The sequence below is a fragment of the Struthio camelus genome, chromosome 5 (assembly GCF_040807025.1).
Source record: "Struthio camelus isolate bStrCam1 chromosome 5, bStrCam1.hap1, whole genome shotgun sequence".
Lineage (NCBI taxonomy): Eukaryota > Metazoa > Chordata > Aves > Struthioniformes > Struthionidae > Struthio > Struthio camelus.
The window spans coordinates 83,297,896-83,323,702 of record NC_090946.1 but is presented as its reverse complement, the minus strand read 5'-3'; positions in this window follow the sequence as shown (position 1 = coordinate 83,323,702).

Genomic DNA, 25,807 nt, shown 5'->3' with positions numbered 1-25,807 from the left:
GGCACTGGGAGACGGGCGTCACCGATAGGACTTTGGCATAATCCATATCCCGGCACAGAGACAAGCAGCAAGGAGGAGGTGGCAAACCCCTTCCCAGGGGCTCGTTTTGCCCCACTGCACTGGCTGGCCCCTGCCCTGCCGTTCTTCCCAGCCCTGGAAATCATCTTATCAATTACTATATTTAGTAATTTAAATCACATCACGATGGGTATTCAAACCGCTAAAAACCAAGGTCCTTTCCCCTCGCTCGCGGTGCAAAGGCATCCTTTCCCCTCCGGCCGGACGAGCGCGGACCGCGGCGCCCGCAGGAGCGGTGGTGTGCCTCCAGGCTCTTCTGCATTTATGGACCACAGAACCCAGAGCAGATATTAGTCAGATCCCTAGCACAACGCTTTCTCTGTAAAAGAGCAAACAATAATAAGTAACTGCAGCTTTCAGGAAGATATCGTGGCTGCAAGCGGCCTGGGGAGCTGCATGCTGCAAACGTTACACAGCCCTTAACCCAGACATTTGCCTTTATGCTGCACATGGCACTTCCTACCTGACCTGAGTTGGAAAATATTTATTCCTGACTTCCCAAACACTGACAGGGTTCTTGCACAGCTCACATGCATACACAGACCTAGTTCATGGAACAAGTAAGTTAATGGAAGCTTTTAAGGATGTTTATCCCATAACAGCTAGATACTGGCAAAAGCAGCCGTAGCATATTAGGTCAAAAAGACAACTAGATTTGTGATCTAAGAGAACCATGTGCGACGTGCCACGCGCAGACAAATGTAGTGCAAATAGTGAGGGAAAGAGGAAAGGATGCAGCACAAGTTTTTAATCATAAATATGTCAAAGCCTGAAAATCCCAGAATTTGCCCACATAGGTCAGTGGCTTGGATTGGCAGATAAAATTAGGAGAAAACACAGAGATACTGCATGCATGCTTTGCTTTCGAATCCCAGTCTCTGATTTTTAAAGGCTTTGTCAGACAGATATTTATAAGAAGGGGACCACGAGCATCTCCTTTGCTCTGGGACGTCACCACGCTGCTTGCATGTGCGTGACAGGTAGCCGTCCCCTGCAGCGAGCGTGACGGGGGGCCATGGATGCTCTTCTAAGCCGTGATTGCAGCCAAGAGCTCGTTACACAAGCTTCAAATCACAGAGGTCTTAGACATGTTTCTAAGGGTTTATTTCACAAAAGGATTTAACTGACTTACTGCAAAATCTCATCCTTAAAAAAAACTACTGCTTAATGGTGTAGGAGTCTTTATTTGGGCTTGCATTTAAGTCTGTATATGTTTGCATTTCTGTTTCCTCCCGGACAAATCCGGAATCACCTGCATCTTATAGCACTAAGCAGTTTGGCATGATCCCAGCTGCACCTCCCTATTACGGGCAGCCTCCACCTACACCTGCCTGTGCTTCCCACCAAACCTCTGCACCATTTATGTCCTTGGAAATCTTCTGGTACCCAATATACCAAATGAGGACAATTTCATAAGGACAAGAAGAGGTCATGGGTTAGTAGGCTGATGCTCAAAGCCCTTGCAAGCCTGTAGTCCCTGACCGAGTATGGCAGAGGATAACCTTTCACTGCAGGACAAACCTGCCCAGGCCCCACCTCTACAGGGAGCGGCACTGGGAAGAGCTGAACCCCAGCTCCCTCAAGCAGACAACAGCTCAGGCTGTCCCATGATACTCGCTCGCCTGCTTCATGCCGCGCTTTTAAGACTCTCTCCCCACGGCATCTATTTCTGCCTCCAGCCTCTTCTGCGCCCTACTGAGATAAATCGCCCTTTTGGAGCGAAGCACACGCTGACAGCTGGAGCGGGAAGCGATGGCTGGGAAAGGGGAAATGGACTGACGGGAGCAAGAGAGCTGCAGGTAGCACTTGAAAGGCAAAACTACTCAGAAACACAGAAATTCAGTTAAGCCCTGAAAGTCAGGAAGCAGTGGCACAAAACTTGAAAGGAAGCAAATTTTTTTCAAAGGATTAGTCCAGCACTCCTCCAATACCTGGCACAGCTTTCCCTACTTCGATTCCCTCAGCACCTCCAGAGGCGGAGCGCTGCCTTGCAAGTCCTTGGCCCCGGCCACAGCCTTCCTGACTTCTGCTCCCTTCCACCTGCCGGAGACCCAAAATAAAGAGGACAGCACGTGCTGCAGAGGGTGAAACGATAATGGCACCTGCATCTCTGCTTTCTTCTTCTTCTTAGAGATTTTGTTGAATTACATGGTGTCCTGGGCCTTATCATGTCAACTGCAGAGGACAACCTGAACATGCAACATGTGTCCAGTTCCTGCCACCACCTGGTCCTATTTTCAGCAGCACAGAAACAGCTCACCTTACAAAGACAGGACACAAACCCACACCTACTCTATTCTCTCCCCTCTTGCAGGGGCACTCATTCTTCTCTTTTCACATCTTTTCATGCTGGACATTTACATGTGTAATAACATGGAGCCAGCTGATGCAGTTATTTACCTTACTTTCACAACAGGCACTATCAGTGATATTCACATTATCGCTGTTCATACATTGGCCCATACTAGACACTGCAATTATCTTGTGTTCTCCATATAAAGAAATCATAACATAAGCTGATTTTGGAAGAGTTGTCGACACCTTCCACAGAATCTGGTCCTTCAACGTACAGGAGAAGCAGTCACAGACCCGTAGTTATCGTTTATCTTCTGCGTTCAAAGGGAAGAAGGTGGCCGAGGTCCCTGACTCCCACCCTTCTCTGCTATGCTGGTCCCCATTTGGTCCAGCAGTTATTACAAGTTCCAACCTCAGAGCCTGCGCGGGCAGCTCCTCAGAAACCCAGGAGCCTAACTGGAGGTCTGGATTTCACTAGGGAGCCTAGAGAAGTCCCCCGCTTGGGAATCCCTCTATGCTGCTCTGCACCTGGGCTCTGTGGTTTTGTGAACACAAATTTGTGCAGATGGTAAGTGCCAAGCAAGTATGGATAAGCATATTGTATGAATTTGACAGCGAGCAGAGATGCCTGTGACTACTCTGAATTTTGCTGATTAAAGACATCCACTAGATAAGATTAAATCTGAAAAGGACAGTCTATCAGTACTGCAGTGTAATTACTTAAATCCAGAATATCAGTTTTTAAATGCTCTGCAGGAAAAGTAAGTAGAGCTACTGACCAGGCTAGAGAAGTGTCCCAGTTATTGTGACTTTTAAGCAAGAATGCCCCACGGCAGGCACAAATTAATTTTTTTTAGAATATGACTTCCTACCCCAAAAAAGAAAAAAAAATCTTGTTTTCCCAGTTTCCTTTCTGTGTTAAGTAACCCCATAATATCTGATAAAATAGTAGCTGTTGGAAATAAATTCATACTAGAGTTATTTAGAATGCTTTTGTCAAGGGAATTGAATAAAGATCGTGATACAGAGCTAGAAGTTAGGCAGAAAATGTCAAAAGGCTGGCCTTAAGCACGTGCAACTTTATTTTTGTTGAGCTTTCACCTTCTCATATTAAAGTGTTCCCTTGAAGTTCTTAATTTGTCTGACAATTCCTGAGAATAATTGAAATAAACTACAAATAAAATTAACCTTTTGCTGTTGATTAGCTGAATGTTGACTAGAAACTTACTTAAACAAGCCGATGGGGTAACTGATCTGGTTACTGGCACAGCCAGCTCTGCTTTTTCTCCAACTGTTTCTGCTCAGGCCAAGCTGACCAAGGCCCTGATGCCTCCATGACTATGTGCAACATGCTCTAACATTTTTCCTGCAGCCCAGTGTGTGAAAGCATAATTTACTGAGTAAGCATCGCACCACCGACCACTTTAATTTAATTTAAAACAGCCTTTTGCTTCTATCAGTTGCATTTTACAAATTTGCTTAGTAAGAACTTATTTTTTAAAGAAAGTTTATTTAAAATTTAAATTCCAGCCACACCAAGGCCCTTTACTTCCCTGCTGTGCCAGATGCACTGCAGACCATTTCTCCATATAACCTTCCTCACATAGCCAGCTCTGGTGGAGTGCAATAGCCAAATACATTGGCACTGAAAAGAACAGAATATATATATTATAAAGCCACAGTCCGCATCCTGAAAATACTGTCTGCAAAGCTGGATCTCTCTTGTCAGCGCTGTCAATCTATTTGGCTAGAAGAGAAGGCGTCCTTTATGAGAACAGCCTTATACAACCAGCCCCACTAAAGACGAAGCTTGTATTCAAAATGGCTGAAACTGGCTCAATTACACTGAACTACCATTAATGAACCCTGAGGTATGTACTACCTTGTCACGTCACATGCATTTTATGATAGATGGTAATAACAACACTTCTCCAATCTGAGCTGTAAAATTCATTTAACCAGGAAAACTCCTTTAGGTAACCTACAGGGTAACCTTTCTTAAAGTAATTAAAATAGTAAAGTCATTAGCTATTCATTTCATTCTGTATAATACTCATCCCAAAATTAGTTAATGTTCCCAGTTGAATATTATGAAACTGATTAGTTTTCACCTTTCCGCAGATTCACCTTTGCTTTCATGAACAAATTCCCTTGCTCTTTAATAAACTCTGGCATTGGTCGTGCAGATTTGGTTCACTGATGTCAGCATATGGCGCAGAACACATCGCCCTAAATTAACTGATAATTCCTATATACTCCTCTTTTTGGGTAAAATATTCTCTCACATTTTTCCCCTGCAAATGCTTTTGCACAGCCAAGGTCATAGCGCGTGGATGGTTTGGCAAGGGGCCCCGCGGGGCTTCCCATCGCTGGAGGCTGTTTCTTGGCCCGGGCAAAACCCCCCAGGAACCGAACGCTGGACTGAACTCTTTCCCAGCCAAACCAACCATTTGCTCAACATCGAAAGGAAGGCTGTTTGGATGGACAATATTAATGCAATTGACATATTTGGATGGGGAACTCCACAAGGAGCAATGCTAACTTCTTGTCTCATAGGAGCAGAGAGCTTAGTTTCAACTCCTTAATTTTACTCAGATTTACTCAATTTTCGTTAGACTTTTATGGTGTTTGATTTTAATTCCTGGCTATTAACAGCTTAATTTTATCAACCGTTGAACATCGTGATGTTTCCAATGCAAAATTCTTGAATAAATTCCGCAAGTGGTTCTGAAATGTGACTTTCTCTTCCAGTTCAACTTGAAGATAGATACTGAAGAGCTGGAATCTTGCATGGGATAGAAATTGTGTTTTCTGCCAAGTTTAATGAGTATTATGTGACAAGTAGTTGAGACTGAACCGAGATCTGCAAGATAGACTGTGCCAGTGTTGCTCGCAGAGATGCTGTGGTTGAGTCTGTAGTGCTGCACACGAGCAGCACATCTTTAATTTATGAGCTGAAAAGCCTCAAGGGGGAAGTGCAGGATGATTTCTATGAAAATAACCTGATTTGAAATACTAAAATTGAATGTAGGTTAAATATTACTTTTTAAAGGCTTATTTTATAATTTCACAACCAACTGCGAGAGGATACAGCGCAACAGTCAGAAATATTTGTGGATTATATATAAGAGTAAAAAAAAGAAACAATTCCTTCTTGTCCGTATGAAGTAAGAATGCACTAAGAAGAGCAAAAATTCCTTCATCTACTCACAAGGTGTCAGGATTTCACACACAGTCAGGCAATCAGAATGGCTGAGGCTGGAAGGGACCTCTGGAGATCATCTAGTCCAACCCCTCTGCTCAAGCAGAATCGCCCAGAGCACATTGCCTAGGATTGTGTCCAGACAGCTTTTGAATATCACCAAGGATGGAGACTCCACAACCCCTCTGGGCAGCCTGTTGCAGCGCTCTGTTACCCTCACAGAAAGGAAGTTTTTCCTTATGTGCAGCTAGAACTTCCTGAGCTTCAGAAGAAGGAAAGGCAGGACTTAGAGAAAGGTAAGTCTTTGCCTTCTTACCCTGAACTGATGAAGCTGCAGCAGGCAGTGCCTGTGCCAGGGAAATCCTCCTTCCTGGAGAGCGTCTCAGAGCAGCCCGAGCTGAAACGATGTACAGTGCCTGGGGACGTCACCCGTCACTCCTGGAGGCCTGCACCTCCACACCCGCTGCCTTTCGAAGCTCTGCCATGAACTGCTACCAGGGTCCGGGTGATGCTTTTCAGCCATCACCATACATTGTGATATTTACTGCAGCAAGGTGCAACTTTCATTAGGGAGAGCGTCGGGGAGAAGGAAGATGTTCATCTCTGGAAGGCAAGGCCTGACCCGCCAGATGCTTGTAAGTTATGCTATGTGCCATCCTAAATAAAATATTAATAAGTATAAAGTCACACGCATGTACAGGATTTGAGCACGTGTCACACTAGCACCGCATGCAGGCGTTGCCCCTCTCGTTCCTGCTCTCAACGCTTCCCTAACGATAACGTGATAGCTTCAGCTTCTTCTTGCCCGGGACCCCACTGGGACTCATGTAGAGCTGCTCATCCGCTGCGGCTGCTGACTCAGTGCCAAGCACTGCTGTGCAAGACAGCCCTCTTCTCTAATCATGGCTTATGTTACAGACGCGGAAGTATTGAAGTACTTTTTGCTTTGTTTCCATCATTTCCTCTCTACTGATTGTGCAGTCATCTTTGGAGAATGTAGGCTGTGAAAGCAAGGACATCCATCTAAGGATGACTGCACAGGAATCCCAAATCTAAAGACTAAAGTACACCAGAACTTGCAAATACCGAGGAGGAATGACAAAGTATAAAGTCATTTATTTACAAAGAAGGTGCACAATTTTTCAAGTGTCATAGAAAAGGCTGAAGGTTTTAACATCTGTAACCAAAAGTCGATATTTCTTTCAGAATGACAGCAGTACAGCATCAAGTAGGAAAAATATGTTAGAGAAGCCACTTTGAGATTACTAGGAATCATCTAGATTTTTCATAAAATACTAAGAAACTAAATGAAGCATTTTCTGAATCATTAGCAATTGGTTTTGAGGACAGATTAGGAGCCTAACGACACATGCAAAGGCTAGGAACAGTTCACTGGCAAACGACGTGGTTAAGTGCCATCTAGCAGGGACCCTCCTGGTCATGGTTCTATTAAATATTAATGACTAACAACAAAACCAAGGAAACTCTGAATGACATCAATCTAGGAATGATTACAAGTGCTTTGGAGGACAGGATTAGAATTCAAAGCAACCTTGATAAATTGGAAAATGGTCTGCAATCAAAGAGATAAAATTCAGTACAGACAAGTGCAAAGAACTGCACATACAAATGAGAGAAAAACTATTATTCAGATACCAGAATGGAGATCGCTAGCTAGGCAAGAGGATTGAAAAAAGAAGCAACACTGACAGCTGAAAACAAACTGGACACGAGTGAATGATGCCATCTTGTCATACAAATAACATACTGGGATCCATATAAGCCAGCACAGTATGCAAGATATGCAAAGAAACTCGTACCCTCCCCCTGGGGCTGGTAGCACATTGGGTGTCACAGGGTGCCCCAACAGGGGCACTGCACCTCCAGAAATGTGCACATGTTGGAGAAGGTCCAGCAACATCTAGGAGGTCAGGATCTGTGATCTTTACAGAAAGTTTGAACAAACTAGGGAAACAGAGAGGAATGAAAGTAGAATGTGAAAAAAGACTGGTGAATAATTACTCTCCAGCTGCTGGGAAGAGACACAAATTCTACTTTACTTAAAGCAAAGAGGATTAAGATTTAGACTGGCTATTAGGAAAAAGTTTTAACTATCTGGCAAGTTGCGCACTGGAAGAACGTAATTAGGAAGGGAAGGGAATACCCTCCCAAAGGGTGGAGGTGGAAATCTCATTTTGAGACAGCTTTGACATGGCTTGACATCTGTCCAACTTGGTCTAATTACACCTAATCCTGCCTCAGATGTCGTGGCGGATTAGCTGATCTCTGGAAGTGCGTTCCAGTGCTGTACTTACAGGATTCCTCTTTATTTGGTCATGTATTTTGTGAGATATGTTGTTTACTTCCAGATCAGTAAAAAAAAATCTGGAAGAGCCATAAAATAGGTAAGGATCCCAGAATTATTCCTCACCAATACGTTTCCCCCTCGAAAACTTGTATTTCTGAGATCTGCCTTCTAGCCAGCTTTTAATCCATTTTAGGGTTCTTCATTGATATTATGCAACGCTATTTTTGTAGTGCCACACCGTGCAAGGCTGGGTCAGATCAATACATTTTAACATATTCTCTGTGTTAAAATCAGTTGTACGGCATGTGGCGCTTATGTATCTGCACAAAGGAGATAAGCAGTATATTGCTTTCTGTTCCATTTCACAGCAACAAATTATACTGGCTGGTGGTGCTTTCGCGTTGTTTAAAACATCTCCCCAGCCTACCAGTGTCACTGCAAGAGATTACAGAAGATGACAATCTCTGGCCGAGTTTGTCCTGCTCTGGTGATTTTCTGAACAATGATCAATTTATAAAACTTTCTTTCAAGTAAACGTTGCTGCATTCAAAACACGGCCCTAAAGAGTTGGGATGGCATCTCGCAGGCGTGCACGAATGTGGTGGCACCTTTCCAGAGCTGCTGCAATTAGGGGGGATAGCCAGGTGCGGAGAGCATTTCACATGGCAGTGCCATGGACTGCCAGATCCGCTTGCCAGGGGCTCAGGACCAAGAGCCGTCTCCCGGCAAGCTGCTTCCCAAGCTTCTCGCGTGCATCAGCTGGCCACTTTGAGGGGCCACGTAGGGCTCCCACAGCCAGGCTTTTCCCCTGGATAGCTCTGAAGATGAGATAGCCTCTCTCCACTGATAACAAAGGAAAATGACCTTAATCCTCCTTGACTGCAGTTAGTCTTGGTAACTTCCTCTGCACCCTCTTGCTATAGGCTTCACCCAGGAAGACAGACGATACCCCGAGGCCAAAGGAGGTGCTGCAGCCAGTCCTGGGCAGCCACGGTACCTGTGGTGCTCAACCACGTGCCCGACACAGCCACGGCTCCTCCGCAGCACCCAGGTCTCAGCAAGGGGGCAACATGCTCCTGCCTGGTCCGTGTGATGGAGAAGTCTTTCCCGGCCTCCGAGATATGAATCCATGTTTCTAAAGGGCTGCCACAGCATCGTGCCATGAACACACAGTTCTTCTAAAAGTATAAGGAGTCTCCACCTTCTGTGGATATATTTACAGTTTTCTTGCTGGATTCCCTTAGTTTTGTTTGTTTCTTTCAGTTTTGATGCATATAACCAGGTCGATTATCGAGGACATTAGTACTTCAGGTCCTGAGCAATTCATAGCACTGCAAAAGCACCCAGTGAGCAACAGGGAAACTGGATGACAAGCTGTTGGCTATGCTGGCAAGAAGAAGCAAGTAAATTGGCCCAGAGGGGATATTTCCTGAACAGTCTGGCAGGATAGAAAAGTTGTGTGTCAGGGAACCGTATTTGTTGAGAGAATCTAAGAACCACGGATTAGACCGTTAAACTTGCCCACATCTCCCTCTCTAATCCTGGTGTTTCCCAAGACACTTCTAACCACTTTATCTTTCTAGCTGGCAATAGCTAAAGCAACGCACATTCAGTGATCACCTCTTGGGAACATGTCTCATAATACCCTGGGCATTATGCAGAGAGCCAGTTTCCTGTAACACTTTTCCTCTCATCTCCCTCCTACTGGGAAGCATCTTTCCCTACCTTTCTCCCAGAAACCACAGACAAGGAAGAAGGTATGCTTTTCCTTACAGCCCAGCTACCCACATCTGACCCACAAATAACTTTTGCAGCAAAGACTGAGGATAACAGACCACAGGGCCAAAATAAACAGATGTCCAGACCATGCAACCTTTTTAAATCACAGGTTATTTGAATCAGAGCACAACCCACAGAAAAAAATATCTATTCTTGATTTTAAAATGTCTGCAGCAGAGGATCCACCATGAAACTTGACAAGCTGCTCCAGAGTCTAGTTACCCTTGCTGCTCAGATCTGTCTCTCTCATTGCAGGTGTGAACTAGTCTAGATTTCAAATTTGCATCTCTAAGCCTATCCCATATATAAATTTATTTATTTAAAGAAAAAGGCACCTGTATTTTCCCATTAAAAAAAACTCTAATGGAACATACTATGTTTCTTGTGCTTTTTGTAAGTTTTCTCGGTAAAAAAAACTGCCCAAGTCTGTAGAAGTCATGGCTAAAAATGTAGATATCGTATTTGAAGATAGAAAATATTAACAAAAAAAAAAGCCCAGCTTTATTATAAAGATCAGGTAATATTTCATAACTGGATGTTTATAAAACTCATTTCCATTTCTTGTAATTAGACTAAATTACTTGCACAACATTGTATGCCCATTGCTTTCTTTTCTCCCTTGTTCCATGCAGGTATTATGGAAGAAAAAGGGATTAAGTAGGCCTGGATACTTGCTTATCCTTCCTTTAGTAGCTCAATAATTTGAGGCATTTTTGTCATTCCTTTTCCTTTGATTGGTGGCAGAATATGGTACAACTTGTAAAGAGAACCGAAAGAGAGGCAGAGTGAATCTGATGGCAGCACAAATCCTCCTGGATCCCCGGCTCGTCTCTTCACCCTTTCCTGCACACGCACGCAGATGCACTCCCAAGAGGAAGTCTACGGAGAGCAAAGCCACGTAATTTCAAACCTCGTGTGTTTAGCAGTGTCATATGAGCCTCTGCAAAGCAGAAGTCGCGCTCTGCACGCGGCTCTTCCCAGCTAACTCTCCCGCACTTTGGAGTCAATATAATTGCTCCAGACTTCAAAGGTATTTAAACTCCAGGGTCCCTGTGACTTTCTGCCAGCAGAGAGAGGAAATTGGTGGCAGGTGCTCGGATACCTTCGCAATAACTGTATTTGGATGTACTAACTTTTGAATCAACATGCAGTTTAGGCTTTTCGGCATGTCTGGGAAGTACGGATTGAGCTGCTTCTTTCAGCACGAAATCCAGGACAACACCTGGAATGCAGCTGTGCCTCAATTAATCTGCAGGGACATGTTTTAAGTTTATATATTGCAGAGATAATCCAGAGCATATCTACTTTAAAAAACAGGTTTCACTCAGCTCGGGCCAGATCTGAACCAGGATAGACAAGAACAGGATTTTTCATATTCATTCTAGCATATGCATAAAAGATATCTCCCTTCACCTTTGCAAATAGGGGACAATGATAATTTGTTATGTGCATTAAAATTATAACAACGCTTTTTGGTACCATCAAGATTACATTAGGAAGCTCTGTTTTCCCAAAGGGAAGATTAAAGTACAAGTCTAATAGCATGATTTGTTCTTTAGCGGAGTGCTCTTGTGCAGCTTGGAACAAAATATTCCCAGCAGAAAATATCCTACAGCACTTGTACGAATAAGGGAGTTTCTTTACCAGTTCTGCAAGAAGGTGAAAACTGTTTTTTTTTCCTATTTTTGTTGATCACTTCTTTTGTATGTTGGAGAAATTTGAATAGATGACCAATTAAAGAGTGAACTTAAAGTCTCTATTTTTAGAAGCCGAAGATAGGTATAGACTATAGACAACAAAAGTGCAATTTTGAGATGCTGGTTTTAGGAACTCATCCTACCTGCCAGCACCACCTACCACAAGAAATGTCTCAGACCAAGGCAATGCAAGCCAAAGCAGAGTCTAGGCTCTCAGATCTTTTTTCTTCTTCTCTCCAGATCCCACTGCAACTGGATTTCCCAGTTTTGTTTCTTGACATATTCCCATAGTCCTTTGAGTTGATTCTGCTGGGACCTCACATATAGTGCCCTGCATTTCCTATATAACTTTGCTTTTAACAAATCCTCGGTTCCTAGCACATTGCCACTGAGAACCCTGCTCTCGAAAGGGGTGCACCTTGCACACATTGCCTCCTGCTCTTTCCTTCTCTCCACCCATGCAGAGGTTTGAACAACAGGCAAAATTAAGTCTAAAACATAGGTCTACACTGGGCTTGCTGTCAAAGGTGACTTGCCCTTTGCACATCTGAGCGTAGCCTCATCATTTTGAGCAGACTGCATCCAACCACAGCCAACATTCGAGGAGGAACGGGAACCGGCTGCTCACTTCAGCAGGCCAGCTAGCCAAAGGTAGCTGAACCAGCACTTTAACCAGCTCAAAACTGCATTCACCTTTTTCCCCGGGTTCTAAAACTTCATGTTTATTTTTCTTGGAGATGAATCAGAGTTTTGCTAACTCTGCTGCTGTGCTTCCCACCATATCTGAAATCAGCTCCGAGTTGGCTGTGAAAGTCCTCAGAGAATCAGAGAAGCTGAAGAACACGTACAGATTGTCATCCAGTCTGCAGGTGGTGGACTATCCAACTGGTAATGCCTATGTCAATATGTCCCACTTTCAAAATCAGTCATAGAGCTCACATGAAAAAAATATGATGTGCAGTTGGGAGTGTAACGCATTTCTTCCGACTCTTTAAGGAAAACGTTCTTCTTACCTTCTTTCCTCAACTCTCTCAGTTTTCATTAAGAGTTAGTTTCTCAGCAATGGACTGCTTTCAGTTTTAAACTTAATTAGCAGAGAAACTAAACTCCTGCCAAGCTTTGTGCTGCTTCATTATTTAGCTAAAGATGTGTTGGGAATACTTGTGTGACACCAGAACAAATTATTTTTCTACCTCTACAAAAATGATGGAAAGGAATGGGGAACGACATTTCCAGGCACCCTGTTAGAAGAGCACCCAAGCATGGGCTTGAAAACCTGCCTGTAGCAGAGCAGACAATTAGTGATGCACAGCATAGCGCCTGCACATATATTGAACAGTTTAAGTCCTTTCAGCCCCTATTTTTGTAAAGGGAAGACTTAAAGAGGCAGGGAGACGGCAGGCAGTGCTACTAGCAGGATTCAAAAGGCAGGCACAGCTCCACAGAGCAGATCAGTTAGAAGTCCAATTAACACACAAGCTATATATCTCTTGACCAGAAATAAGGGTGCTTGGGAAATTGAGTCAATGTTCATTTTTAGCAACATTTTTAGTAAAGTATACCTGTCTCGCTGTCTTTTTTTCCCTAGCAGATTTCCTCTGCTATCTATATCATACGTCCAGCTTGTTGCTCATTTACCTATATTTCTACTATTTTTCATGCCTTTAAAGCACAAATTACAATAACTAGAAATACAATAGCTTCCATAAAAATAATAATAAAAAAAAAGCAACAACAAGAAACGTTATTCCAGCCACACAAGCAGCAATTGCAGAGGCGCTAACAACAAACCGGCCTTTCCCCCTCGCTCCTCATGGCTGGACCAGGAGGGCAGAGCGGGGCGCAACGAGGGTTTGCCCAGGTTGCCCGTTTCGAGAGAAACCCGTACCGCTGTCCTGCTAATGCGTCCCACCAATCAAAATGAGGATGAAGGGCGCTATTATAAAGGCAGTATTAGATTTGTTCTTTGGGCCATCATCTCAGTTGTGTTCAGCTCTGATCACCCCATCCGAGCACTCTCCTCACTAACAGGAGGATCAGAGATTTAGCAGAAATAGCTAGAGACCTAAAAAGGCTCTCAGAAAAAGATGGAAGAGACAACTTTTTTTTTTTTTTAAATCTGAAAGAGGAGGGGGAAAAAAAACAAAAACACAACCCCAAAAAACGGAAGGAAGAGCTTCATACAACAGTCCTTCAGACAGCGTGATCTCCGAGCCGTTCAGATGCGGGACGTGCGGAGTCGAAACCTCCTATTCCCGCTCGCATCCAGCTTCACCTCCGCCGTGAGCTTCGGTGGCCAGCGGTGACGTGGGCAGCGCATCTTCTCCTTCATGCTGCTGCCCTTTTTCTGTCCAATATTTGCCTGTCCATATTTATCTTTGTACGTTTAGCATCAGTGTCTAAGTGACTGAAAACACAGAGGTAATTGTCTACCGTGCTCGCTGTTCTTGCACATTTCCAGAGAGAAATTGCTCATCTTCACCTCTTTAAACTGGTAATGGCTCAGTCCAAGGATTTTCTCTCTGTTCCAGCCTTTGATCTTGACTGGGACGCCTGGCACTGCTGGAAAATAAAGTGCCCTCTATAATGATCAGAAAAATAACCTAAAAATGGACATAAATAATAGGAGCAAAATAAAGCAGAGTGAAAAATAAATGAGAAACTCATTTAATCAAAAAGGTGACAAATTTAGGGCAATAGAATGATTATTCTCTTCCCCAAAACATATAATTAGCTCTAATCCTTTGCTATAAGATTTTACTGAAACCAAGGACATGACAGGATTAAAAATTTAGGTGTTTTTTTTTTTTTTTCCCCCTCCAGCTAGCAGAAAATACCCAAACTGGCAGTAGAGATTAAACAGCAGGCAGGCTGGCAGGCTTTGGAGAGCGTTGCCTTCTCTTGCCTGCTGGGCGAACGTGCCCGAAGAGCAGAGGGGTTTCGGCAGCGCGCACCGCACTGCCGAGGAACGCCTTGCTTCAGCTACGGCACCTGCCGCTGCAGCGAGAGGAAACGTCGTGGCTGCAGATTTGGCTAAACCGCTGAAACAATCAGCACGTCTTCATTTGCTCAAGGTAACGGAGGTTGATAGGCACAGACAATATAAATAATTACAGAAGCACTTTTGCCCGCATCATCCCATACAGTTATGCCCACTCCTCACCCAGCACGCATCTACCCACGTGCTCATGATTAAAATTGTTAAAATCCGTTCACGCACTTAACGTGCCTACGTGCTTGCAGAAACAAAGCACTGCTCGTCGGCCTGACATAGGATGCACAGAGTTACCCTCCCAAGGCCAACCGTAGCCCACGTACTGGCCAGCACTTCCACTGCATACATCGGAGCATTAAATTCGTAAAAGGGGCAGCCGACCTCCGGGCAAAAGGGCCGAGAGCCCTACGCCCATGCAGCACCGTCTCTGCCGCACTCGAGCGCTGGCCGTCCGTCTCGTGAGGCTGTCCCATATGCAAGGGGTTCGCATGGGGCCACGGTGGTGACCGCTGGGCCCCAGGTAGAGAACGTGTCATGTGGGAGCATCCTTGAATACCGTGGAACAAACCTCTTCCTACCTGCCTCAAAAGCTTCGGAAAACAAACCACTAGAAATAATTGAAAATGGATTCAACCCTTTAGAGGACAGGCCAAACAAATTTTTTTCACCATGTCCCCCCAAAGACCACCAGTGACAAGATCTGGCATGTTGATTCTCAAGGGCACTTTTCAAAGGCTCTGGCCTCTGCTAAAACAGTTGACCTGCTCCGGGCCATGACGTCCTGGTGAACCACAGGCCTCGGCCGAGATGGCCCATCCGACGCCAGCTCAGCGCAGGAAACCTCCTCCTCCTCCCGGCAGCCTTGGGCCTCGCAGATAGGGAAACCTCGGCATTGCTTAACCTAAGAAAAGTTTCGCAAAACTAGGGGACATGGGTCAGATTCTGCAATTAACTGTACTGAACCATTTTGGAAAACAGGGTATTTACCTGAAATTAAGTGGATCGACCTGTGACTGTTTCGTCAAGACGGATCTCATCAAGACGGGTTCACATAGATATTCTAATCAGTGCACTCATCCTGCCCCCTCCCTGTAGTCAGTGATAATGTTATGCTTTTCTCAGAAAAATATTCATGATGTTTATTCATGATGCTATTTTTTTTTCAGAAAGCTGTGATCCTCAAAAGAACTGAAACACCACGATGAATACCAACTGAATACGCGTGCCAGACAGGATGCAGTAGCTACGACTACAAATAGGGTACGAGATAAGCAGAGGACACTGAGTGAGTAGGGGGTGGCATGCATTACTAAAACCATATGTCCAGCTCTGGTGCACTGGAATGCTACTTGACGAATAAAGTTCAGATAATTGCAAGAGTGATTCGAAGCCTGGAAAATGAGTTTTATAGAGAGAGACAGGCTACGGGCGCTTGACCTTTTTAACTCATCCAAGGGAAGGGAGACAGCCAATTTCATTGTAGTCTTTAGTACCATCACAGGGAGGTGATTCTCCTACTAGACAGGTCTTTAATTTAGCAAAAGAGAAAGTCATAACGAGAGCCAGAGGCTGAAAGGTGAAACTAAACAAATAGAGAGTAGGAATAAAGTTAATGAAGCAGTGAGGTAGCAAACCTAAGCATGGAGCAGATTCCCTATCCTTTGAATTCTTAATTAAAGGACAACCTGGTTAAGGTTTTGTGGGGGGGCTCTCCAGGTGGCAGCAGCCAGCACAGCGGTGGGCTGTCCAACCCTAAGAGTCCTCCCTGGTTTCTCACTATCAGAGGACCGAAGCGCAGGACTGGTCAGCTCTCTCCTCTGCCAAAAGCTTCCTAGATAACAAGGTGAAATCTAGGCTAAGGGTTTCATAAGTATTTAGCAACCGATGGCAACTTTAAGATTTGATGCCAAAGTCACTTCTAAAAGTGGGTATTAGCCATCTAAACTTTTTTGATTGGCATTTCTGAATGAACCAATGTCTAGATGATTTTAGAAAGCATTTGGGCCTCAGGTAGCTATGCCACATGGTGAAGCCAGTTACATCCATAGGGCCAAACTCTGAGTTCAATCCAGACTGTCACCTGCTTTTCACCCTGCATGGAGCTGCCTTGTCCCACATGTAACCAACGCACGTGAAGGTTTGCAGACAGCATGGACCTTTGTGCCTGAGCTAACCTAACAGCGTAGGCATCATCTGTCTTTAAAAGAGGGGTAACTGCATTGCCCTTTCACTTTTCAGGCACAGAAAAAAGATCTAAATACTGCCAAGTACTCAGCTATGTAGTAATGTCAGTGGTCATCTGAGCTTCCCAGAATAGAACAGGCAGGGAGCTAAAAACATGGGAGATGGGAAGCTCCCAAGAGTGGAAACCTTTCAGATATGTGCCAAAAAAAAAAATATCTGACAGCTTCCTTTAATAGCAGGGGTCATTTCAGACTGCATTGCACACCACATAGAAGAGGCAAGGTAAGAAGCAACCTTGAGAAATGCCAGAGGAACAAGAGGATGCTCACCCAGAGAAGAGAACAGTGAGTCCTTCTCCCATGCCCCCCAACAACTGGGCAAGGCCAGGTAACTTTGAGCATCCCCACATATACATCAATGACATTTTAGGACTCCACACAGCAGCCTCGCCAGCTCCAGAGGCTGAACAACCCCAAACTAGAGCCAATGGTTTGATAGTCTACTGCAAGGCTGGTTTCTGGCTAAGAGGCAAACTAGTTGGGGAGAGAATAGAAAAATGGGAACTGTGGGTGCAGCGAGCACATAATGCTGGTTTTGGTGAACACTAAATGCTGTAGGAAAAAAAGAAAAAGTAAAGAAAATTTCAATGTTGCAAAATACATGGAAAGTAACAGATAATACTGAGCAAAACACAGGGGAAATGTAATTAGCAGAACACAAAATGGAAATGGGAAGCCCTGCCAAGGAAATTGCATGAACATTTCCTAATCCATATACCAATGAGAGATCCTTTATACAGCAGACAAGAAGTACACCAATTCAAATGACTAGGGAAATGCTCAGGGTGAACAAAAGTAAAAACAGGATATGAAAAAGAACAAAACCTCAAGGAGAGGAAAGAAAAAAAGGGGCTGAAGAAGAGATAGAGAATTAACGCTTTGCACAAGGCAAAAAGGTAGTATTTTTCTAACTAAATCACATGTTATGGAGAAATAGGGGAGTTTGCCACTTCCAAAGGTCATGGGCACAACAGATTTCAGGTGGAGACATTACTGAGAAACAGCATCCAACCTCTCCCTGCAATCTGATCTTTATCACCACAGTCGCAGCAGAAAGATGTGTTTTCGGGGCAAGCAAACAAAAATAACAGAATCAGAGGGTAAGTAGAAGGGTTTTTGACAAACCACAAGGAAACAACAGAACTCACTTTCAAATTAGTCAAAAAGCAAGCCATTTCCTGGCACTACTGGAAAGAGTCCAGCAGAGGGCTACCAAGATGATTAGAGGGCTGGAGCACCTCTCCTCTGAAGAAAGGCTGAGAGAGCTGGGCCTGTTCAGCCTGGAGAAGAGAAGAATGAGAGGCCATCTCATCAACGTGTACAAGTATCTGAAGAGGGAGTGTCAAGAGGATGAGGCCAGCCTCTTCTCCGTGGTGCCCAGCGACAGGACAAGAGGCAATGGGCAGAAACTGAACCACAGGAAGGTCCACCTAAACCTGAGGAAAAACTTCTTGACTGTGAGGGTGACAGAGCACTGGACCAGGTTGCCCAGAGAGGTAGTGGAGTCTCCTTCGCTGGAGATACTCAAAACCCATCTGGATGTGATCCTCGGCAATATGCTCTAGAGGGCCCTGCTTGAGCAGGGAGGTTGGAATAGATGATCTCCAGAGGTCCCTTCCAACCTCAACCATTCTGTCATTCTGTGATTCCTCTGAAGGATGACTGACAAATGCAAGTTATAATAAAAGAATTTAGTTGTTCATTGTATGCCGTTGAAGAAAAGCCATATTTAAAGAGATTGGAGCCAGAACTCTAAAATCTGCCAAAAATAATACTAGTATGACCTTCCCCCCTCCCCCCCCAAAAAAAAAAAACAAACAGAACTTTGGCCACATGCAAATCAACACAGGCATATCTTTTACAGAAAGCAATGATAGAAAACGAAATGAGGAAAGAACACACCAGCTCATCTGACTTCACAAACTGTTTCAGTAAAGCAGCAGCTTCCTTCATATGATGTTTTCCGCGTGTCCACATCCCTGTTTAACAGGTGGGACCAAAAGTGACTAGCAAATGAGTACTAGACTCAATGGATACACACACTCCTGCTACAGTGGGTCAGACTAGCACAGTCTGATTCATAACTTACAGAAAATGTCAAGAAATGGGAAACTAATTTCTCAGTAATCCAGGAGGACAAGGTAGATATGAACTGGACATATCAAATATAGCTGGGAAATGGTCCAAATGGCTTTAAAAAGGGCTCCCATAAGAAACCTGTTGAAATTCACTACAGAGAAACAAAAACAGTTAGGATTAATGAAATTTTGATGCCCACATGTAAAAAGAACGTTCCTGCCTGTGTTTTGTAGGCTGATGTGCTTGATGTATTGAAACAATATATGGCCCTTCTTCATCAGGAAAGACGGAGAAAACATTAATAAGAGTAGGATAAGAAGATATATGAAAAAATATTGATGCCCAGGAATGAGACTGTGTTTCTGTCAAGGAAAGGCATCCTCACGACTAACTGCTTTAAAAGGGACTAACATATAAGGAAGAAGAGTTTAATTTCTCTCTACAGAAGCCAGGGAGACTATTTCACATTCATCTAAGAATCTGGTCTTCTATTCTCCACCATCATTTCCACTAAATTGCTAATGCAGAAATCAAACTTACTGGTCTTCAGCCTCCAAGATCATCTTCATTGTCCTTTGGAAAAACTGGAGTTTGATTCGCCACATTTCCATTCTCTGGCACCGAGGCTGAAGGAATGAACAGGCTATGGGCTAGTTAGCAGCGTTAAAAGCTATGGCATCTTGGCTCCTTCAGCTCTTGGGCAAATGCCATCTGGCCCTGTTATTCTATTTATTACCTTGTTCTACAAGGTCTTTTAGAGGACTTATGCAAGGCAATTTCTCAGACTTATTGTCTGCAAAGAGCAGCTCCAGTACAGAAACCTTCACCTGTTCCAGAAAGCACTGTCACAGAAAGCACATCAAGCTTTCCTCCAGTGATCTCCTTTTATGCCTTGATTCTCTACTGACCTCAACAGGTTTCCACTTACACCTTAATTCTGATCCCCATAGAGTTTTATTTCTAGTTTCCAAGCCTTTTCCTCCACAGAAAAACTCTGAGCTCTATTAAATGCAAATGTACAACAATTTACTACTGGTTACACTTTTTTTCTATTTCCCTCCTTTAGATAGGATATCTACTTTTTGAAGAATAACTTTTCACTTTTGCTTTCCTTTCTAAACACACTGGCTCTTGTGGGGGTCAAGCTGGAAAGGAGGGAAAGATGTGAAAGGGGAGTGTGTCCTTAGAGTACTCTTCGACGGCTACAACGCACACTCTAAGCCTCTAGCCTGGTATATTTTATATGATCTCTATATTTTCTGCGAGCACTTTGCTGTATTATCTGGTGCTTTAATTGTCTTACTCTGTTTTATATAGCTCTGCTTTTAAAGTTAAGTATTACTATCACAGATATATTTGGCTTTCAGCCTTCTACAAGGATGCTTTAGTTAGGTTTATTATGATGTCACCTTCAATGAGGCTCTTCGATAGCTTTATCTATAACCTCATTTTAGCACTCTTCAAGATTAAATTACAATTGCTTTATCACATCTAAAAATGGACTGTCTGTGTGACACCCATAAATAAAAGAAATAATAAAAGATTTCAGTCAAGTCTTCACAGCCTCTCTAATCCTCTTTAGCATTTTAGTCTCAGATATCATCCTGGTCAAAAGGTCAAAACTAGGCCTAAGTCTGTGTTTCCTGGTTAGCCCTGGGATTTCAGTCCACAGAAATGCTCTGATGCACATGGGTATAGCCACCTGTGTGTCTGACTGTCTTCAAAGTATAGTGTTGCTGCACTGCAGCATGATCTGCTTTGCCAGGCTCCAGACTGATCTGTATCAGCTCTGCAGCATCCCTTTCCTTTGTCATCCTGCACCCGGTTTCTGCATCCATTGCATTGGTCTCTTTATTTCAAGCTCCTTCTGCTTCCAAAGCTCAGCCAAACATAACCTACAGGTATCCACAGAGTTCTTGATATACCACCTGGTAAGCACCAAATGGCATTTGCACCACACCATGCCGGCTTCCCTGGGCCAGCACAAAGCTTGCAAGGTTCCTGAGAAAGTTTTTCCAGGTTTTAGTCACCGATCAGACCTATATATTCTGTTACATTTACATCCTTATGTAGGCATTCCCATTCCACCAAGACATTTGACTGCCTCCTTCTCAAAAAATAGACCAACTGACCTCCATCCATTTTGCTCTGCCTCTCTTATACTGAGGACTGTTCATCCTCCCAACCCTACTAACACAGCACCATTTAGACAGCTCATGTATTGCTCACAGCTTCCCTGGGGGGTTATTTGGTTATTGCTTCTATAAAACCTTTCTATGACTACTCAAGCAAGACCTGCAACACCCACTGGCAGCATGATGTGCTGCCCTCCCCTGTAGCCCCAAGTAGTCTTTGGGCCCAGCAAGCCACAACTGGGTGGCGCTCCCTGGGGTGCCGCACCACTGCCTGAATTATACCAGCTTCTTTTCTCCCATCCTTCAAGCTATTCCACTCTTTCTCTGCTTATTTTCCCAAGCATTTGGGGATGGTGACTTCTTAAACCTCCACAGAAGAAACAAAGGAGATCACCCACACTGTCAGCTCAATCCCTACTAAATTACAGAGATTATGAAAGAGCATCACTCAGTCCAGAGGAACCAGAAAAATTCAGGTCGGCATGCAGATATCCCTGCCCAGGAGGGAAGGTAGGAGGACTCATAGTCCTAGTAAAGTCCTATCCAAAGCATAGGACATTTGAAAGCAGCTGGTAGGTGGGTAAAGAAGATACGGGTCCAGGGAGAGGGCTTTAACCCTCCCTAACTCAGACCTACAGCATGTCATTTAGAGCAGAGCAGCTCGCGGTGGTGGGCAGCCACGCTGCAGCTGCTTGTTGAGAGCCCCTTTTCCAAGCTCATCTCGGGCCGAAGGGACACATACTTCAGGAGGAAGACCCCAAGCTGATGACTATGTCGGGATCAGCAGAAAGGGGAGGCCAATACGTGAAGCACTCTGATCCACTCATCAGTTACAGAGTGGATGTGATTTCAGCAAGGAAAAGATTCAGCGTTCAAACAAGGGCATTTCACATAAACATATAAGAACTACAATTTTACACTGCTGGCAGGCAATAGTAGTCTGCTCAGGTTTAAGAGTCCCTTCAACAAAATACCAGAAAACAAATTTTGCAGAATGTACGGATTCACGGATAAGACAAGGGCTGAATTTAATGGATAAGCACCAAATTGGAAAAAAATAATTACCAGAACTAGGCCAAACAGAGGAGGAGTGGATAAGGGTTCCCCCCCAGGGTCACATCCTATATTCCTGTTGTAGGTTTATATATAGACGTCCTAGATAGCAAACAAATTAAGCTACATTTGTCCTTTCTGACAGCTCAGCTATGGGGGAGTCACAAACATGGAACAAGCAGTAAAATTAGAGGCTTTAGCTCTCCTGTGTAGCTGGATCATGCACAATGTTAATTAATCTCATATTTGACTTTGGAAATGCTTCCCATTTGGCTTGTAGTGTTACTCCTAGGAGTTATTAATGAGTCCTGTTCTCTCTCCCAGTCATCATTTCCTTCTACCAGTCATTAATTTCCAAAGAGCTGTTGCAGTTTTAGACAAGTCCCTGTGCAAGTCCCTCACTAGCTGTCAGCAGTGACTCAAGCACAGGGAAAGGGCCAGCTTTCTGGCAAAAGTACTAGCATTTAAAGTTGTCTCTGTCAGTTTTCCGTATCCCAAGATTCCTTACTATTCTTAGTAATTTTTTAAAAAAAGTCAGAACGTGTTCACGTCAGCCAGCTCCTTCAGAACGGGGCCCCTTTGTTTAACTGATGTCAATACGCTATCAGCGCAAGCATTTAGGCCAATTTACTTCCCTGGTTTGACTCAAATGAAAATTATATATATTTCATAGAGATCCACCACGAAATAAGTCAGGCTAAGACTTTTTTTTAGACTAATTCCCCTAAAATAAAAGTTTATCAATAAAAAGCTATTTCTAACTGGCCTCCCACATCTGCTTCTTCTGCAAGAAGCATCATAAAACGCTGCATTCAAAGGACTTTTGCCCCAGAGCTTTCCTCTAATAAGGAAGCTTGTCAATAACTTCACTTACCTGTTATTTTCAAAGCTTTTGTAAAGATATAATTGCCAAGCAGATATAGATTTACTTGGCATCCCTACCTAGTCCTGAAAAATTATGACCATGCCTTTCTGTGAAAGGCACACCTTCAGCCAAATTGGTGTCCTGAAATTGCATACCGTGCTTATAAGGGAAGCTATAGGAAAGAAGTTCTCACTTAAAAACTTTAAAAGAATCCTTACTTATCTCTTAAAAGTATATTAAAAACCAGGAATGAAAATGAAAAAAAGCTTTTTTCCTTCAGGAGTTGTGTTGGAGACTGCCGTATCTGGTTAGCCATTCAGACGTCTGGGTGGGATTCTTTGTTTGTTTTTTAATCTTGTGCACCTCTGATAGCCAAGGGCAGTGGGTTCCACAGGTTATGCACATGCACTAAATAAAGAAAAGTTTTCCTTACGAAGAAGCAGCATAAAGATGTGCTTCTCAGGTTATAAAGAGAGACGAGCCCCTCAAAAGAGGGGTCTGGAAAGTCACATAGTGACTTAGGAGCTACTCAATGCTGGCTGGCAGTAAGTGCACAGGAGCAGGTCCAAAGACCTCCTGGAGCTTGCCTGCAAGGAGGTGACCCACACACCCACCCACAGATGGGACCACCCTCTCCTGCTCCCAGTAAGCATCCCACACTCCCAATCCCGGAGAATGCAGCACAGGGACCCCAGGCTAGGAGGGGCTCTGGCCAGCCCAGTCCTATGCTACGCTACATGCGTGGTCAGCCGACATCTGAAATATTTCTAGTATTGGCACATCTATTATTATTCTTAGTAGTGCAATAGGCAGAGGACTTGCACATTCCTCCAAGCAATATCTCTGTTTTTCATTTTCTTAGTGCCAACTCCCAAATTCCAGTTGCTACTGCAGCTCTGGGAACAGTGTGACCCTGATAAAATCTGCCATGCTATGTGTATACTCACTCTTCTTTAAGAAAATTAACTGAGGAAATACCTACAGTATTTTACACCATGGACTGACAACATTTGGTTACCAGTTTTGTCACGTGATCCAGTACAAATCCAATAACTTGGGTAGCTGGTGAAAATACCCATCCAAGCGTATTCTACCTAAGGAAATCCTTTCAATGCACCACTTACAAATTCAATTGTAGACATTTCCCCCGTCCCCAACATTTCAGATCACAGATGTGCACTAGCAGACAGCTGCTTTTAAGAGTCATAATCAGTTTTTATGTATAAAACAAAATTGACTTTAGATTGATCTGGAAACTTTCCTGAAAGCTGCCTATCTGCAAGGTAGAGAACACCTTATTTGCGTGACTTCTTTCTAACCTTGCAAGACACGAAGCTCCAGAATCCCTTTCAATCATTCTAGCAAAATTGTTTCTAGCAGAAGAGGGAAGCAGGATTTCTGCCTCCTACCTCTACTTGCTCTTCAAACTCCTTTTTCTGTTCTTTATTTTAAGCACTAGCCAACTGAATTCTCTGCCAATATGATCAGTGTGCGTAACTGCTACTTAAAAGACTTTGCTAGCTATTATTGAGGAAGCGCACAGTATATGGAAGCCAGGTAATTTTAAGCATTGTAGTTCTACTCATCTTGGGTTTCTGTTTTTACTAGTAACATGCAGCATTTCCAGTTATTACAGCATGGAACGAGGTTCTTGCTGCTTTTGCATGTATCTGCTTCCTCCATTGCCCCGTTCCTGCAAGTTTCAACATATTAATTCGCATCTTGCCATTGCTTGAGACAAGCCTACGGATGCAGCTGAAATGCATCATAAAACATTAAAAATAATGATTTTTTTTTTCCAGAAGTTTTGTGCATCAGCATCCAACTTAGTTGGGAAGGAAAGTCAACCTACCATTTCTGTCTAGAGGGGAAAAAAGGAAAGCAAAATGATCAATTTGGGCAGGACAAACCATAGCAAAAGTTTTAGGTGAATCAGTTTTATCATATTAATACAGGTCATTAAAAAGCGTGTTCCTTGAAGTGATGATAGCTTTTCCAAGAGTGATAAAGGGAGCAAGTCCTCCTCAGAGCTGCATCCCGGCATTTGAAGGATGAGGAGATCGTTGGGAACAGCCAGGACAGATTCAGCCAGGTCAGCCTATGTCTGATCAGCCTGAATAGCCACACTGAAGAGATGAGGACGAGATACCAAGTCCTGCACGTAGGATGGAGCAGCCCCATGCAAGAGGAGATGTTGGGACCGACAGGTGAAAAAACAGCTCTGCAGAAACACGCCCCGGTGCTGCTGGCTGAACAGGAGCCATTGGCATGCCCGGGGGCAGAGGGTCAAGGGGGTCCCATCACTGCCTGCAACGGCTGCTCAAAGGCTTCATCCTTCCCACGCTCAAAGGTGCCAACAGAGGTCCGAAACGTAACGCACACAGCACCAACCTCTTAGATCACTCACCCATAGGCTACATGTTCTCCAAATCAGCTGCACCCTTGGAAAATCAGTGGCATAAATCAGACGGGGTCATAAAGCTAACACTGACTTCTTAAAGGCTAAGCCTAAGTCAAGCAAAAAAAGTTTTCCCTTCCTTGCATTAAGGGAAAAAAAAACGCACAAATAAAGTCCTCATGAAACGTCGGAATGATGACGAAACAGTGAAATATGTTACTGATTTCATCTTGCAGTTGATTCAAAATAAGCGTTAAAAAAGTGCACTGTTATAATATGGGAGAAAAATGGGAGCAGGGAGGCCTTGAACAGCGTTCGATAAGACAGGCAGGTCAGATACCACTGTGGGACCAAGACAAGAGGTCACGCTGCCTTTTTAATTCCACCCATATCCTTGGGAACAGGCCAACACCTCATGGGCACTGAAGAGAGCCTCCATTTCATGAGCACTACAAAGTGCGCTGGTTGTCACAGGTGGGTGAGGACACACGTTACTGGTTTGACAATGACAACGTACTCGCCCTCCTTGTGCTGAGGACAAACCACGCTGGGGTCAAGGGTGTCCTCCCGCGGGAAACGAGCCCCAGCAACGCGTCCCACATCCCATGCACACAGCAAGCTGGAGTAACTGCCTGACAGTACAGCTCCCTCAGCTTTATTGCAAGGACATTGGAGAGAGC